The 17,764-nt window shown below is 37.0% G+C and overlaps 1 long non-coding RNA gene across 1 annotated transcript in view; it reads left to right on the plus strand.

Annotated features, from left to right (window-relative positions):
* The window catches only part of LOC126959393 (uncharacterized), a 37,377-nt gene that overhangs the window by 7,857 nt on the left and 11,756 nt on the right, over positions 1-17,764 (plus strand). The window contains exons 3-4 of the long non-coding RNA XR_007727523.1: positions 13,090-13,218; positions 14,724-14,850. This is a non-coding gene — a long non-coding RNA (uncharacterized LOC126959393). The remainder of the gene's footprint in view (positions 1-13,089; positions 13,219-14,723; positions 14,851-17,764) is intronic.

Genomic DNA, 17,764 nt, shown 5'->3' on the forward strand with positions numbered 1-17,764 from the left:
TGCGAAGATCTAAGATCCTGGCTTTATTTAATCATCTACTCAGTTATTGAGCCCAGTGGATCCTTTTCTTCTCGTAGGTGGGTTGCTTGAAGAACTGAGTTACAAAGGTATTAAAGAGGAGGCCGTGTTTGCAGGGGTCCCCCTGTGGTCAGGGAGACTGACCCAGGAGAACCCCCATGTTTTTACACTGAGCTGAGCCTCCGAGTTTCAAGAAACTTGGGCAGTGTGCGGGAGAATTTGGGGTTGTACTCGGAAGCGCCAGGAGCCTTTTTGGATTTTAGTCTTGGTGGATCCTATCGGCTCCTCACATAGAAAAGCCAAACTCACTCTTCAATCTCGAGCTCATTCTCTGAAGTGATTATTGGGGAAGGGAGATGTTAAATGAGGGAGCATGGGGCTCTGGGAAGAAATGTAACAACAGCATTCGAGCGCTCGAATTCTCCTTAACACCAGCGCTGCAGACTCTGCTTCGATCCCCCGCGCCGCCCGCCCTCCAGGAAAGTCTCCCCGCCCCACTCGTCCAAAGTTTTGTCTTTATTGCTTTAGGGCACTTAGAATATTGTTCAAGTTGAGGATTTCCTAGAAAGGCGAGGAAGGTAGAGTTGATTTAGTTTTGAAAAAAAAAAATAGTTATTAATAATAAGACTTCAATTGGGTTTCATTTCTTGTAATTTTCCTTCCTGTCCCCTCCCTCCCTCCCTCCCTCCCTCCTTCCTTCCTTCCTTCCTTCCTTCCTTCCTTCCTTCCTTCCTTCCTTCCTTCCTTCCTTCCTTCCTTCCTTCTTTCCTTCTTTCCCTCCTTCCCTGCTTTTTCCTCCCTTTTCTCTTTCCTCTCTCTCCTTCTCCCTTTCCCTATCTCTCTCATTATCTCTATGTGCGTCTAACTGTATCTCATCTACCTCCTTATATGTGAGAGAAATGAAACCTCATGAAGGTGGTGGAGGTGACCGTTTTCATTCTAACTTCCAGAACCTCCTTAATTGTCAATTCTCAGTCCCAATGCTGGAGTTTGAAAGACATCTCGGAGATGATTCTTCTCCCTCCCAGAGACGACCTCAGAACCATGGTCTAAGAAGCTGTTTTTCAGACTGTGAAATTATTTTTTAAGGCAGCTGAAATATATGTTTTTAAAGTAAGCCTCTGAAACTGATGTCCCGGTGCATGCTTCCTCTATGGATTGAGGCGCTCCCTAAATTCACTCCACCCAACCCCTAGGAGCTGAAGTCCTCAGAAATGTTTTGTTTTGTTTTATGCAAAACTAGCGCTTCCACTCTCGACTCCCAGGTCTATCATTCCTCTCCCGCATTATATTAACGGCGATGTTAGCCTTCCCCTACGTGTTTAGGTTGCTAATGCCGGTCACTTAACGCAACAAAAATGCTCATCTGTGGAGATTTTCCCAAGGCTAGCTGCAATGTTGGCTCTTTTTCCTTTTCTTTTCAGGGCACGTCCATTCCTCCCTGCCCCCTTCTTCTTTTCTTGAGATGGGGACTGGAAAAGGGGTCCAAGAACTCTAAGCGAGTGTGTGAAGTTTCCCTCCTTTCTCTTGCCTGCCAATCTATCAAGCAGGGTGGTGAATTTTTGGTTTTCTCTAGAGAGCAGGACGATGGAAGCTTCGGCGTAGACTGGTTGCCTCTGTCAGTTAACTTGTCTTCTTTTTTTCCCCCAGTCATGACTTTCCTTTCTCCTCACCTTAGTCGGTGAAAGCAGTTGGGGATTGCCCTCACAGTCCTTCTGCACCCTTCCTAGCCCCAGGCTTCTGAAGAAAACTCCACTGGCTTTCTTTTGTATTGACAGGGAAGCTGGATTGGAGATCCCCTCTGTATTGGATTGTGTGTGGGTGCTGTGTATGTTTGCTTAGTTTTAATAACTTTTTGGGGGAGACTCTCGTGAGCTTGTTGACAGTTTTCTCCTTTGGGGAGATTCTCTGGAGCACGGAATCACCTTAACTTAGATAATGATCATCTATTAGGCTTCTTACTTTTTCAACTAAATTTAGCCTGGGAAAGTCATCTGCCCTCATGATTCATATGTACCTAGTGTCCAAGGAGAAGACCATCACGGGCAATGCAAAGTGAAACTGACTTAAAGGGTAATATTACCCAGTGGGTTTTGATTTAAAAAGATGAGTATCATCATTGTTCACAGCTGGAACACGTTTACTTCTTAAAAGCTGGTGAAGTGTAGACGTGAGAGCTGTTTTCCCGACTCTGGCTCTAGCACTCTTTTCCTATGGATCCTTACGCAAGTTACTTCATCTTTCCAGTTTTTTCTTAATCTGAAAAATAAGTGACCTGCGATCATTAATATAGAAAATATAATTCATTCATCAAATTCCCAACAACACCACCACTAAAATATAACTTTAAAAACCATAAGAATGTTTAGAAAACATCGGGGGGCGGGGGGGAGGGAGGGAAGCCGAAAGAAAATCTCATTCAAACGGCAGCAGCGACATCTAGTGACCAAAATGCTCAATAGTAGCAGTGAAGGTGTGGAATAGTTTACTGAGCAGTGGGTTTTTGGAGGAGAGAGCCCTGGAAGTTTTTCTAATAAATCTTGATTGTCTGTCTGGCAAACAACAGTCTTTTGATAATAAAATTCTAAGCTTTGATTATTGTAATACGACATAGAAAGACAAAGGTTTTTACTTCAAATCTGCACATAGGGCAATTAAAGTTGGTTATGAGTATTCTTCCAAAGCTTTAAATTCCATGTCAAAGAACTAGTTCTAAAAAGTAATTTTATTTTGAGGGGGCTTGAAATTTATTTACCTAATTTTCCAAATTATCACCAAATGTGTTTCTATACGAATACTTAACAAAATTGAAAGAAAAATTTTGATATTTTCTTTTATCTGAACTAACCACTTTGATTTGAGATAATCATCTAGTGAACATCAGGGAACATACTAAAAATAACACCATGTTTTAAGTAATCACATATATGCTCTGTCTATATTACCTTGGCTGAAAATATTTCAGAATTCAAAGAAATGGAATTCCTATGTCTATACGGATTCTGTTTCTTCTTTTTACAGCAAAGATTAAATGAACTATCTGGGCACAGGAAAATCTTAGTAATGGCAGACTGCAGAAACCCAAACTTTTCAGAATAACAATTTTAGCATTTGCTTGGCATTTAACATGTTAGAGAGAGACAGAGAGTAGAACTCTTCTCATTGCCTGTGACTGTAAGCTGGCCATGTGTGTGGGTGTAGTTTGTGCATGCACTTGCTGAACGGTGTGTTTAATTTCCTAATAGCAAAGCAGCTAATGACTACTGGAATATGGAGTCATGTTTTGTAACTTTAAGGGAAATGAATTTTGTTTATTCTATTTTATTTTTCACCAATATTTCCTAGATTTTACTATAAAATTAGGTCACTGGCATGCTATCTAGCTAGTTCTAGAATAGTAAGATAAATATACAAGTTGTTAACACTTGGGGGAATTTGAGCTAGTCACAACACTTCTCCTAAACCTTAGTTTTCTTATGCACAAAATCAGAAAGTTGAATCTGCTATCTCCGATAATTCAAAAGATTTTTAAGTCAATAAATCATCAACCTTCATTTAAGAAGACTCGCTTCTGGTGTCTTCATTGTTATTTGCAACTCTTCCGTATCACTCCTGAGTTCTCTAGTTAGGCATCTCATCAGAAATGAGAATTGATGAGCCAGCCCTCCATCTTCTCTATCTTCCTGTCTTGTTGATCTTCCCCTTTTTCTGCTTTTAAAAATAACAAAAATCTCAGACACTCTAGTCACCATTTACTAACTCATTGGCATGCACTCAGCTCTCCCTTGCTATCCATCCAGAAAAATCATAATGTGAGATAGGACCAAACTAAACACAAAGCTGAGGCAGCTGTATTCAAGTTTTCTAACATGTTCCCATATCCTCATGGTGATGATTAATTATTATTATTATTATTGTTTTTAGGAACCAGAGCCAAATTATTCTGGCTGCAAATTGCCCACATTTTTCTCTGCTTCTGTGTCCCTGTGAATAAATTTCTTCAGGAGGATGCAATAAAATGTCTCTGAATTCAGTCTGACTAGGAACATCATTACACCCTTTTAGCAGTAAGAGTGTTCACAGAAGGCAAATATCACTCCGTGTTGCAAATATGCTCAGCATTTAATATAGACCTCAGGGAAGCTGAAGACACACATACCCACGCACACACACATACATGCATGTGTGTGTGTTTGTGTGTATATATATACACACATATATGTATATGTGTATGTATATAGAGAATCATATCTACATTGACCTGGGTTGATAGAAAAAAACAAGTTCATTACAGGGAAAATTCTAAATATATCAAAGGTTTCTTTCTTAGATGTCTTTTTGTTGTTCCCTAGAAAACTTCTTACTCTTCCTACTACTTGGACTTGTATTTAAAATTCATTGTGCCGTATAAAGTTCACAAGGCATGTTTTCTTCTGTAGATTTTTCACAGACCTCATAAACACAGGTATTATTCCATTTTAGAAGTGAGGAGGCTGACCCAGAGAGACTAAATTACTTGCTTAAGATCACACCACTAGGAAGACACAGAAAAGGAGTGTGAATCCCAGCTTTGGACAGGCTGCAACTTGCATTTGGTCATTTTTAGGGTTGGAGTCTTCACACTGGGAAACAAGGGGACTGGCTGAGGCTGTTCATTAAACTTCACCAGGATTCCACCGCATGTATTTGAGAAATCTCAACTTTTAAAGAATTTTGGGATGCTACTCCTTGTTCATGTATGATTTTCCCCTCTTAACACTAACAATTTTATATTCTTTCTACAGGAAGGATAATCTTTGAAAAACGGGTCGTATTCTAAACATCTTTGTTAATTATCTTGGAAACTAAGATTTTAGAGTTGGAGGGAATCTAAGACATTTTGTGATTCAGCAGCTCTGGAGTAAGATGATTGTCTAAATCAATGGCTCCTGAGAACTGTGTGAAATGGGAGTCCAGATTATTCTGAGTTCCTGGTGTGGCTTACTACCCATCTCCCTGGATTTTTGGCTTTATGCATTAATACGTTTGGTTACTCCATTCTTGCTGGCCACCCTGTGGACTAGTTTTCCAAGCGGCTGCATTTTCGGCAGCACACTGTGGACCTACCAAGCACTTTGCTCTCAGCTGAGAGCTGTTAAGCCTTCCTGGATCTATTTTCTCTCAAGTAGCTCTCTGCTGCCCTCAACTGGTGTTCAGCCACCAGAGCTAGCTAGCCTTCAGCATTTACGCGAATCCACTGTACCTTGGCTTCAAGTGAGATGTGGGAGCATCATTAACCACACTGTTTATGGCTTTTATAGCATGGAAAAATAGAACTCAGGCCCATTTACGTCCACTTATGCCCCAGCTTCTCACTTTCTCCACGTTTGCAGATGGGCCATGAAGGAGAATGTCTGATTTTCACATATCTGTGCTAGAGTATTTGGAAGGGCTTACATGAAAATGTAAACTATTTCCTTAATTATCAAATTGAGATACTCTTCAGCTGATAGACCAAATTTTTGAACATGTTGTAGTTAGTCTTAAGAAATATGAAACATGTTGTCTTTGATGTAAACAAGATATATGAATCATATGAAATCCATGAATTACTTGTAAACTTTCTCATTTATTCAACAAATACATATTGGACATATACTGTATGCTAGACATTATTATTGGTGCTGAGGATATAGCATTGGATAATGGAGGCAAAAACCTCTTCTGCTTTTACTAAGCTAACTTCCCAGTTAAGGAAAATAGACATTAAACAAGTAAATAAGTAAAATACATTTTAAGGGAATGTAACATTCCCGTATCTATTTCCTACCCCAAGTACTCTAGGGATTCCATGTTTTTAAGAACATTTTTAGCAAAGTTAAAGAGGCCTAACTAGAGTTTATACAGGGACCATGCATGCTATATATATTGGATGTGTTATTTACTGATGAATTCATAAATTTATTGTGAATATAGTGTAGACATATAAAAGTGTTTGATGCAAATGAGTGTTTGAAACTTTCAACTGAAGAGACGTTTTGTCTTTTGATTCTATACCAATCTCTTCTGTTGAATTACCTTGTGGTTGGAATATCACTTTGTCACCCCCTATAATAGCTGCCGCTAAAGTCCTTGCTATTGCTGCCATTGATGATGGTCTCTGGTTATTCTCTCTACTTTTCTCTTTGTTTTTATCCTGTTCTCTTACTATGTCTTTTGCTTCTTCCGCAGATAAACTCTGATAGATACCACTGACCAAATAGAATAAGTTTTCGCTTTCTTATGTGGTGGAAGTACCAATCATAACTAGGGAGGTTTAATCAACTGGTTTTCTTTTCACTACCAGGTCTATTTGAAATGGGTGTTTGTCCTAGGTAAAATGCAGCTGATTTGGAAGAAGCCAAAATATTAATCAAATAATAAACAAGTGGTGGTGGCAATTACAGACACACAGCTTCTAAGTAATATGTTTGTATTTAAAGAAATAAAATAGTTCAAATTCTGAAAAAAAAAAAAACTATGATATAAAACTGATTTTGGGTTGCTGGGTGAGAAGCTTCATCCTTCCCGTGAATAATTTTTCTGTGTGGAACTTTCCAGTTTAGTTTTTATGATGCAGATGTCTTCTGCTGGGCAGACATGGCACCTTCTCACTGAGCCCTGTAGATCAGCACAGGGTTAAGAATATGACACACTTATCCTTATATGAGTTAGAAATGTTTATATTTATTAACACATTTCTTGAAATATCTTCAGTTTTTGTTTACTTCTGATTTTGCATATCACAGACTTTCTGTAAAAATTTTCTAGTATATTATCAAGAAGATAATAAATATAAATCATCTATTAAAGTAAAGCTTATATTCTAAATAATTTGGATCATCCTGTGGGTATATTTTGTGTTCAACCTTTTGTTCATTATTTTTATACTGTGAGCATTTCCACATAACTATTTTTAAAACCTGTAGTTACAAATATCTATATTAACTTATGGATAACGACAACAATTTAACCACTGTCCATTAACCACTGCTTCACATTTAGGTGGTTTCTAATTTTTCGTTATTAAAATGACTTGAGATATATATCTTTGCACATAAACTTTTTCTCCAACTTTGATTATTTCTTTATAATAGATTTTTTAAGGGAAGGGTTTTTTTTGTTTTGTTTTGTTTTTTGTTTTTTTGTTTTTTTTTGGTGGGGAAGGATCACACAGTATGAATTTGTAATTAGCAGTTACTGTATATTGGTGAATTGTATTTCTTTAAAATTGCATTACTGTGGCCAGGCGCAGTGGCTCGTGCCTGTAATCCCAGCACTTTGGGAGGCCGAGGCAGGTGGATCATCTGGGGTCAAGAGTTCAAGACCAGCCTGGCCAATGCGGCAAAACCCCAACCCTACTAAAAATACAAAAATTAGCCGGGTGTGGGGGTCCATGCCTGTAATCCCAGCTACTCAGGAGGCTGAGGCAGGAGGATCTCTTGAACCCAGGAGGCAGAGGGTGCAATGACATAGTGCCACTGCACTCCAGCCTGGGCAAAAGAACGAGACTCCGTCAAAAACAACAACAACAACAACAGGAACAAAGATTGTATTAGTGTATATTTGCAGTGATCTATAAAAGTGACTGTTTTGGCCGGGCACGGTGGCTCACGCCTGTAATCCCAGCACTTTGAGAGGCCAAGGTGGGTAGATCACGAGGTCAGGAGATCGAGACCATCCTGGCTAACACGGTGAAACCCTGTCTCTACTAAAAATAGAAAAAATTAGCCGGGAGTGGTGGAACGCGCCTGTAGTCCCAGCTACTCGGTAGGCTTAGGCAGGAGAATCGCTTGAAGCTGGGAGGCGGAGGTTGCAGCGAGCCAAGATTGTGCCACTACACTCTAGCCTGGGCGACAGAGCAAGACTTTGTTTCAAAAACAACAAACAAACAAACAAACAAACAAACAAACAAAATCTGTCTTAATGAACCCTGACCAAATTAAAAAAATTTTCTTTGCCAGTTTAAAAGGAAAAATATATCTATAACTAGCTTTAATGTACTTTTCTTTATGTACCAGCAAGATTGAAAGAAATTTCTACAAGTATTTATTACATTTTGAATTTCATCTTTTATGATGTTTCTGTTGTCTTTTGTCCATTGTTTATTTGAATTTTTGTGCTATTGTTATTCATTTTAGGGGCTTTTCTAGATAAAATATTAACTCTTTGTCATCTGGCTCAAATATCTTTTATAGTTTTTGTTGATCTTTTTAGCCTGTTTACAATATTTAGTTACACACAAATGTAAGTCTTATGCATATTCAGATATTGAAAATGTAATGAAGTTGAAACCTAAAACCTGGGTTTGAATCTATCACTTTTTGTCTATATGAACTTGAGTAAATTATTAAACATCTGTACTCTATTTTTATTCGATATAAGATGGGGTTAATAATGCTAATTCTCTCAATGTTTTCTGAGGATAAAATGAGTTAAATTTGTATACTTTGAAGGGTACCAGGCAAATGGTAAGCTCAAAATTAAGATTGAACATGTTTATTATTGTTTAGAGTATTCAAATTTATAAACGCAAAAGGATTTTTATTACTTTAATATCAGTATTTTACATATGTAAAATAAATTAAATATTAAGTAAAGTTTTATTAACTAAATATCAAATATAGCTAAGAATTTTGGATACCTAGTTTTATAAATTACATATAAATGATTAACTTGAGTGTTCTGAGGGAAAATATTATTATGTCTTTTATTCATGTACTTAATACTAGTTTCACTCATTCATTTAAGAGATATTTTTTGACCTTTTACTACATGCCATAAACTGTAGTTGAATAGGATAGTGAACAAATGGATGAAAATCTTTGCTTTTCTGTAATTGATGGAGAAACCGTAATGAAATAAATTAGTATCATGAAAAATATAGTAGAGAAGAATAAAGGAGATAAGAAGTGCAAAAAAATAAAAAATAAAAAGTACTTGCAATTGCAATTTCAAATATGTTAGCCAGGGGAGATCACTGAGTATATTAGTTTTCTATTGCTGCCTAACAAATTACTACACATTTAAGGCTTAAAAGAACAAAAATTTATTTATTTTTCTAGTTTCTGTGGGTCAGGTCAAGAGTCTAGACACAAACTACCTGGGCCCTGTGCTCAAAGACTTACAAAACTGAAATCAAGGTGTTGACTGTGCTCTGGTTCTCATCTGGAACTCAGGGTCATCTCCAAGGTTATTCAGGTGGTTGATGGAATTTAGATTCTTGTGGTTGTAGGATTGTGGTCTCTGTTTTCTTGCTGCTTCTCCACTAAGGTCACTCTCAGCTCCTATAGGACTGATCCATCCATCATAATCTGAATAAGCACCCTTTTGATTAGCTAAAGAAAGGAGTGTTGGTGATCAATTGCATCAAATGTTGCTGATAGGCCAAAATGAGAAGAGAAAATTGACTGGATTTAGTAATATGAAGGTCATCGGTAACCATGAGGAGAACAGATTTGTTAGAATGGTGGAGATGAAAGCCTCTTGGGTGATGGTTAAAAATGAATGGGAAGAAAAATTTGAGATAGAGTATAGAAAGTTTATTGAGCAGATTTGCTGAAAGGGAAGCAAGAGAAGAAACATTAGCTAGAGAGGAGGTGGAGCCAAGAGAGGGTTTTTTAATGGGAGAAAAGTATGTTTAATTGCTGATGGAAATGACACAGTAGAGAGGTAAAAGTAAAATCTGATGTCATAGGAGAGAAGGGGGAGAATTGCTGGAGGCACATCCTTGAGTAGGGAAGTGAGATGGGATCAAGTGCCCAAGTTGGAAGGGGTTGGACTTAGATAGCCATCTTTCATTCCAGCGGGGACAACAAAGTACATGGATTCAGTAGGTTGTGGGTATTCTCTTCTGATTACTTCAGTTTTCTCAATGGACTAAGAAGCAAGGTCAGCTAAAACTGAGCATGATAATGGAAGTGCTTGAAATATGAGTAGGAGAGATTAGGCATGAAAACACCATCAAGAAGAGTGGGAGAGTAAAAGACCAGGCAAATGTAATATGATTGCCAGGCAGTGTTATGGACATACATGAAATGCACAGTCATGAATGTAAATGAAACGAGTTTACATGCTATATGTTTTCTTAAGTCATGTTAGTTGTAGGGCCTCCACAACTAGCAAGACAGAAAATAATACATAACCAGGGTTGTGATTCAGAGAAATGACTCTGAGCAAGACAGGTAAGGGAATTGGGGATGTGAAAAGGAGTAATTGCAATGATTGGTCATGGAATTTAAGTTGGTAAAAAGGGGGAAAAAAGGGAGAGAAGGGGGAGAGAAAAGTGAAAAGCATAAATTGAAGACCTACCAAGCACTATGGTAAATTATTAGAATAAATTAATACAAGCTTTTCTTTAAAACTGGCTTTCTGATAACTCTAAGGCTGTACTGTATAAAGTAGGGAGGTCAAGTGATCCTGAGCTTTAGCTCCTCATGAGCTGCAGGTAACTCCCATCACAATGACTTATTCTGACAAACTCAAAGCACTTTCATAGCTCCTATCCTTTGGTACACTTATGAAGGAGGCAAGGGCAGGAACTAATATGTTTGCTTTATATATAAATGTAGCATCTTTGTTTTATATCTAGATATGCAGAGGTAAGCGTAAAGAAAGGATCCCTGTACATAGTTTTTAATTTAATTTAATTTAATTTAATTTAATTTAATTTAATTTAATTTTTGAGATGGAGTTTCACTCTGTCGCCAGGCTGGAGTGCAGTGGCGTGATCTCAGATCACTGCAACCTCCACCTCCTGGGTTCAAGCGATTCTCCAGCCTCAGTCTCCTGAGTAGCTGGGACTCCAGGCATGCGCCACCATGCCCAGCTAATTTTTGTATTTTTAGTAGAGACAGGGATTCACCATGTTGGCCAGGATGGTCTTGATCTCTTGACCTCGTGATCCGCCCACCTCAGCCTCCCAAAGTGCTGGGATTACAGGTGTGAGCCATTGCGCCCTGCTGACACAGTTTTATAATATACAAAGTTGAAATTATTGCTAACTCAAATCACTGTTTCTCTGTGTGACTACTTTCAGCTTCCTTAGTTCCAGTGCTCAGCAACTCATGCTGCCCTGTGGTTGTTCCACATTCCCCACTGCAGTCTTCTCAAGATTTTAGGCAGCAGCCACGCACTGTAGTTTTCTCATTTCCCAGGCTTCCTTCATTGAAAACTTCCTGTGAGTTTCTCAGTTCTATTGAGTAACCCATTAACCACTTTGGTAAACGAATTCCAACTTGACCTAAGTTCTTAATCTTGTTATCTGTCTTAGAGTGGTGTTTTTCAGTATGCTCTTCCCTCAACCCACAGTAAGAAACACAGGTTGTATCAAGACCTAGGTCTCAAATACATGTATGTACATACACACAACCCACAGTGAGAAACACAGGTTACATCATGACTTAGGTCACACATACATGTATCTACATACACACATATACAGTTGAAACAAAAATTTTCCAAAATATGCTTAATTACATGTGATACACTCTGATGGTTTCTATTCTATTATATTCTATTTAAAAAATTACTGGTTGGGACTCACTAAGCTATTTACCAGCTACTAATGGTTGATGGACTGCAGTTTGACAATAAAAGGGGCTTTTGATGCTTATAATGCAGGTAGGCGATAATCATGGCTCATAACAGATTTAAGTATTTTACAAAATAACTCCTAATTGAGACTGATAGGATACGTATATTTTAGTGACTGAAAAGAGCTGGGAACTAGCAGTTACTAGAAAGACTATAGAACTTCAAAAGACCCAAATCCTATAGTTCATTCTAATACTTAATAACTTTGACATTGGTTTCCTATTCTGCCCTCTCTCATGTTCCATCTGTCTAAAATGGAGTTAAAAACACCTGCTAGGTGTAACTCTGAAATTTATTCTCAAGAGCAAGAGAAATGTAAGTAATGGAGGTTTATAAATAGCAAATGTAAGACTCTCTAATTTTATTTCTGGATTGGGTTTATGTTGGAACTCTGAAAGTCAGACAAACCCTCCAAAGATAAGAATATTCCCTGTCACCAACTGCTTTGATTGATCTTAAGTTTCCATATATTATTCAAATATGTTGAATTATTTGAATATTATGTTGTTTCTTATGTATTCAAATAAAATTTATCAGAAGAATCTTTTAAACTTAAAAAATTATCTACTTGATATGATATGTGTCTAAAGTTTTTACGCACTTTAATAAAAAATGAGTCATGGGTTTTTATTAGGTTTTGGGATAAATCCACACACCAGCCTGGAAGGCATAGTTCTAATACAGCTGCTGTACATTTTCTTCACAGCTTATTTGTAATGTCATTAGTCATTGTTAGGTCTGTTAGTCAGAAGTTTCACGTCTATAATGAGACTCACTTGTGGTCATCATTTTTAGTAATTATTTAAAAAAATGTTGACGTACAATTTTGTGTGTTGAAATTCAGTTCTATTCACAGATTTCTCCTTCTGTTCTTCTGCAAATCAACATGGATAATCTCAAAATAACAGTGCCTCCCTACACTCTAAGCATTTTGGATGCGTCATCATATTAATATTGTGCCCTTTTACTATTTCCACTAATTAATTTTGCTCTTTAACTTTTACTGATCGATGTGGACCAAATTTTAATTGCAACATTGCTATGAAATAATACCAAAATAAATCTGATAGTGTCATGCTGTGAGCTAGTGAGGGATATTAACATTTTTGAACATGATAAGTTGATTTCAAACCAGATGGACTTGTAACCAACTTCAGAATAATGTTCAAAATCTAGTTGTGAAGAATTTTGAATATTACATTAACGGTTCAAGTTTGGGGTGTCTGGTAAAATCCTGGTGGCTTGGAAACATGTAACTTTACATTATCTCTATCCCATTATACTCTTATTAGAAAGTTAAAATATGCAATGATGTAAAGAAGGAATTCAGTAGTGTATATGATACATGTCTATTAATTCCCACAATGGATTTAAATATTAACTTTAATATAAATAGTGCAATATGGTTGATTATTTACTCATTAACTAAACATTTCATTATTATCTACTCTGTACCAGATACTATACCAGGTGATGAAGATAGAGGGATGAATAAAATTTAGTTCCTACTCCAGTGGGACTTAGAGTCTGGTGGAGGAGATGAACACATAGTCATATGGATAGCATAAAATCAGTGCCACACTGGAGGTATGTACTGGGTTCTGTGGAAGTATAGAAGAAAGCCACTTGAGTGTTCAGATTGCTTTATGGAAGAACTGTCATTTAATCTGTGTCTTCAAAAATTATCTTAAAAATTTATTGATGTAATACATGAAAACGTAATAATAATCAAATAATTTAGAAGAGCTTATGATAAAAATAACAGAACCATTTCTCTTCAACAACTATTTGGATTCCTGGCTGTGAACTCTTTTAAATACCTTTTTTTCTTTTCTTTTCTTTTTTTTTTTTTTTTTTTTTTGAGACAGGGTCTCACTCTGTCATCCAGGTTGGAGTGCAGTGGTGCGATCACAGCTCACTGCAGCTTCGACCTCATGGCTCAATTGATCTTCCCACCTCAACCTCCTGATTAGCTGGGACCACAGGTGCAGTGCACCATACCTGGCTGATTAAAAAAAATTGTAGAGATAGGGTTTCGCCATGTTGCCCAGGCTAGACTTTTAAATACTTCGTTTGCATTTCTTTTTGTGATTCCTTCATGATACTAATTATATTATATTTATTTTGAGTCGTTTAGAGTTATTTATCATTTCATTACTTCCACAGGTTACTTTTGTGATAATAGTAATAAACTAACACATTATGAGATATTATCATCCCCACTCTTTCCTCCACCTTTTATTTTACCTCCCTTAGTTCCCACCATTTATTAGCTAACATATTTTTATTAAGACTATTATAATTTGTCCTTTGAAATTAAACAGCAATCAAATCTTTCACCCTTTCTCCATGAATTAAGTCTGGAAATTTACATTTTTATGACTATGCTGGGTCATGCATTGTGCTATGACAGAATACATTCTCTTTTCTCACTATCAATTACTTAAAACCGTGCCAGAGATTTAATTTCTTTCCATTTGTATCATAGCCTTTTATACAACTTTCTTCCTTTATTTTCTTTAGGTTAGCCATCAACTTTTCTTTCTTTCTCTCTGTCTTTCTTGGCTTCACTATATTAGCACATTATTGTTTTAAAGAGGTAACGTGTCTTCATTGCGTTTTTCACACATTCTCCCTGTGATTCTCAAATGGAGGTCTTTTCTTACACGCCTTCCTCCTGACACCATCCATCCTTCTACTGTAATACGAATCAGTCACTCTTTAGAACTGCCGTACAGGAATATCCTTCATTGCTTTCCTGGGTGCCACCCACCCTTTTAGAATCCTGTCTCTCCTCTTCTTTCTTTTCTTTATTATCTTACTCCTTTTTTTTTTTTTTTCTTGTGAACCCTTTCTTTAAAGGGTATGTGGTAAATATATATCATATTAGCAAATGCTTTTATTCTGGTGTGTGTGTGTGTGTGTGTGTATGCGTGTGTATCTGTATGTATGTGATTGAACTGGGTATATAATTTTTGAGTCAAAAATATTTTCTCAAAAACTGTAAGGTTTTGGTCTATTTTCTTAGCATTCAATGTTGGTGATAAATTTAAACTAATCTTTTCTTTTATTTATTTTTATTTTTTCCCTAGAACCTGGGTCTCACTCTGTCCCCTAGGCTGGAATGCAGTGGTGATGTGATCATGGCCCACTGCAGCCTCGAACTCCTGGACCCGAGTGATCCTCCTATCTCAGTCTCCCAAGTAGCTGGAACTACAGGTGTGAGCCCACCTGGCTAACTCATTTGTTTTTAGATAACCTGTTTTTAATCTTGGAAGCTTTTATGATTATCTCTGGGTATAGGTCTTTACTATAATCATTCCACTTGGCATTTTTCACTTTAAATACTCTTATCTTTCAACTTGGAAGAATTTGATGCTATCAGTTCTCTGTTGATTTCTTCTTCTCCATTTTCTGTATTCACGTTGTTTTTGGATTTCTATTACTCAAATGTGGGGCCTCCATACCACTTCTATAGGTCTTTCATCTGTTCTCTCATGCTTTCTGACTCTGCATTTCTGCTTTATACCGTAGCAGAGTTCTCTACTTTATTTTCTAGATTTTTTTTAAAATTATATTTTAAGTTCTAGGGTACATGTGCATAACGTGCAGGTTTGTTACATATGTATACTTGTGCCATGTTGCTGTGCTGCACCCATCAACTCGTCAGCACCCATCAACTCGTCATTTACATCAGGTATGACTCCCAATGCAATCCCTCCCCCCTCCCCCTCCCCGTGATAGGCCCCAGTGGGTGATGTTCCCCTTCCCGAGTCCAAGTGATCTCATTGCTCAGTTCCCACTTATGAGTGAGAACATGCGGTGTTTGGTTTTCTGTTCTTGCGATAGTTTGCTGAGAATGATGGTTTCCAGCTGCATCCATGTCCCTACAAAGGACACAAACTCATCCTTTTTTATGGCTGCATAGTATTCCATGGTGTATATGTGCCACATTTTCTTAATCCAGTCTGTCACTGATGGACATTTGGGTTGATTCCAAGTCTTTGCTATTGTGAATAGTGCCACAATAAACATACGTGTGCATGTGTCTTTATAGCAGCATGATTTATAATCCTTTGGGTATATACCCAGTAATGGGATGACTGGGTCATATGGTACTGCTTTACTGTTAATTCCATTTAGTAGTTTGTTCTGCATTTTCCAGTTGTTAGAGATCTGTTATTATTCCTCATTTTTTGAAAAGTTCTTTTCTACATTCTTTTTAGTTATGTATTATATTTTTGTGCATTTATGTTTTTATTTTAGTGCTGTGTCAGGAGAGATAAGATGTATTGCTAAGACCTAGTATGAATTTGAGTCAGAACTATAAGCAGCAGCAGGTTGTTTTAGGGTTAAAGTAACGAACTAGAAACAGTGGGGCCACATTTTGCTGATTTTTTTTTTTTTTTTTGGAGTCTCAAATCTCACTCTGTCATCCAGGCTGAAGTACAGTGGTGCTAACTCGGCTCATTGCAACCTCTGCCTCCTGTGTTCAAACGATTATCCTGCTTAGCCCCCCAGAGTAGCTGGGAGTACAGGCACATGCTGCCATGCCCAGCTAATTTTTAATTTTTTGATTTTTTGATTTTTAGTAGAGATGGGGTTTCACCATGTTGTCCAGGCTGGTCTTGAACTCCTGCCCTCAAGTGATCTACCCTCCTTGGTCTCCCAAAGTGTTGGGATTACAGGCCTGAGCCACTGTGCCCAGCCTGCTGAAATAATTTCTAGGTGTCATATCATGGAGGGTGTTGTAGACACACTCTACTAAGGACACTGGACTTTATCTTACAGGCACTGAATGTTTTAATTGTGAAAATAGTATGATCTTGTAAAGAAGATATATTTAAGGACTAGAGGCCAGGAGGACAGTTAGAAGCCTGTTGAAACAATTTATGTTGGTGATAAGGATCTGATCCAAAGCAGAGAGATCAGAGAGAAGATGAGGCAGAAATAATAAAGAGATAATACAGAATAAATTTCCAAAATTGAGTAAAAATATGAAGACAGGAAATGCTAAGAACCCCAAGTAGGATAAATGCAGAGAAAACTACCTGTAGTCACATCACAATAAAACTTCCAAAAACCAAAGATGAAAAAAAGTAACCTTAAAAACAGCCAACTGATAATAAAACAATATATATTACCTTCAAAGGAGCAAATAAAGGCAAAATAAGAGTGTTATCTTTCTTCTCAAATGAATAATGAAATCCAGAAAATAATAGAGTGATAATCCTAAAAATGCTAAAATAAAATATGGCACAGCTTATAATTAAAGTCTAGTCTACGTCTACTTTTGCCTAATGTTCCATGTCCCTATTCATTAAGGCAATATTTTGTCTTAATGAAATGTTCCTGTTCATTAAGAAAATATAAGAAAATATTTTATTCTCTTGTAATTTTGTGGAGCTAATGTCCATAAAATGCATCATTTAAGTAGTTAATTTTGTAAGATGATGGGCTTGGTAGAGTAACTGAGATTTAAATCCTTGCTGTTTAATCTGTTCTAATTGGTTAAGGGTAATGCCCAATTTAGAAGCAAAAAGTGAAATTGCAGATTTGTTTTTAACTCCCTTCAGCTCTGAAGTTTAATAGTTTCAAAAGCATCTCCTTTATTATACTTACCATAAGAAAGTTGACTCAGATTAGTCGTGGAAATATTTGATAAACATAATAATACCAATATTTCACTGAAAGGAAAATAATTGTGAATAGAAAGCTGTGTGTAATAAGGGGATTATAAAGACGTAGGTTCAGAGCTTTGTTTATTTACCTAATAGGTGAGTACTTGTTGTGTTGCCTAGTAGAGCGCAGTGGCTATTCACAGGCATGACCATAGTGCACTACAGTCTCATTCCCAAATACTGGGACTACAGGCGGGCACCACCACACCCAGCTGTAGAGTGGATCTCTGAAAATCTTTACATTTTATGTAATGTTAAAAGAGTGAAAAAAAAGAAAAACAAAAAAAGTTTCTCAATGTGTGCTAGGAATTTTGTTGACACTCCACATATGTAATTTTCTTTCACCCTAAAATGAATTTATAATGTATGTGTTATTTTTTGTTATTTTACAGATGGGAAAACTGACTTAGAGATGTTAAATATCCTGGATTATTGTCAGTTTAACAAAATAA

The sequence above is a fragment of the Macaca thibetana genome, chromosome 7, assembly GCF_024542745.1.
Source record: "Macaca thibetana thibetana isolate TM-01 chromosome 7, ASM2454274v1, whole genome shotgun sequence".
Taxonomy (NCBI): Eukaryota; Metazoa; Chordata; class Mammalia; order Primates; family Cercopithecidae; genus Macaca; species Macaca thibetana.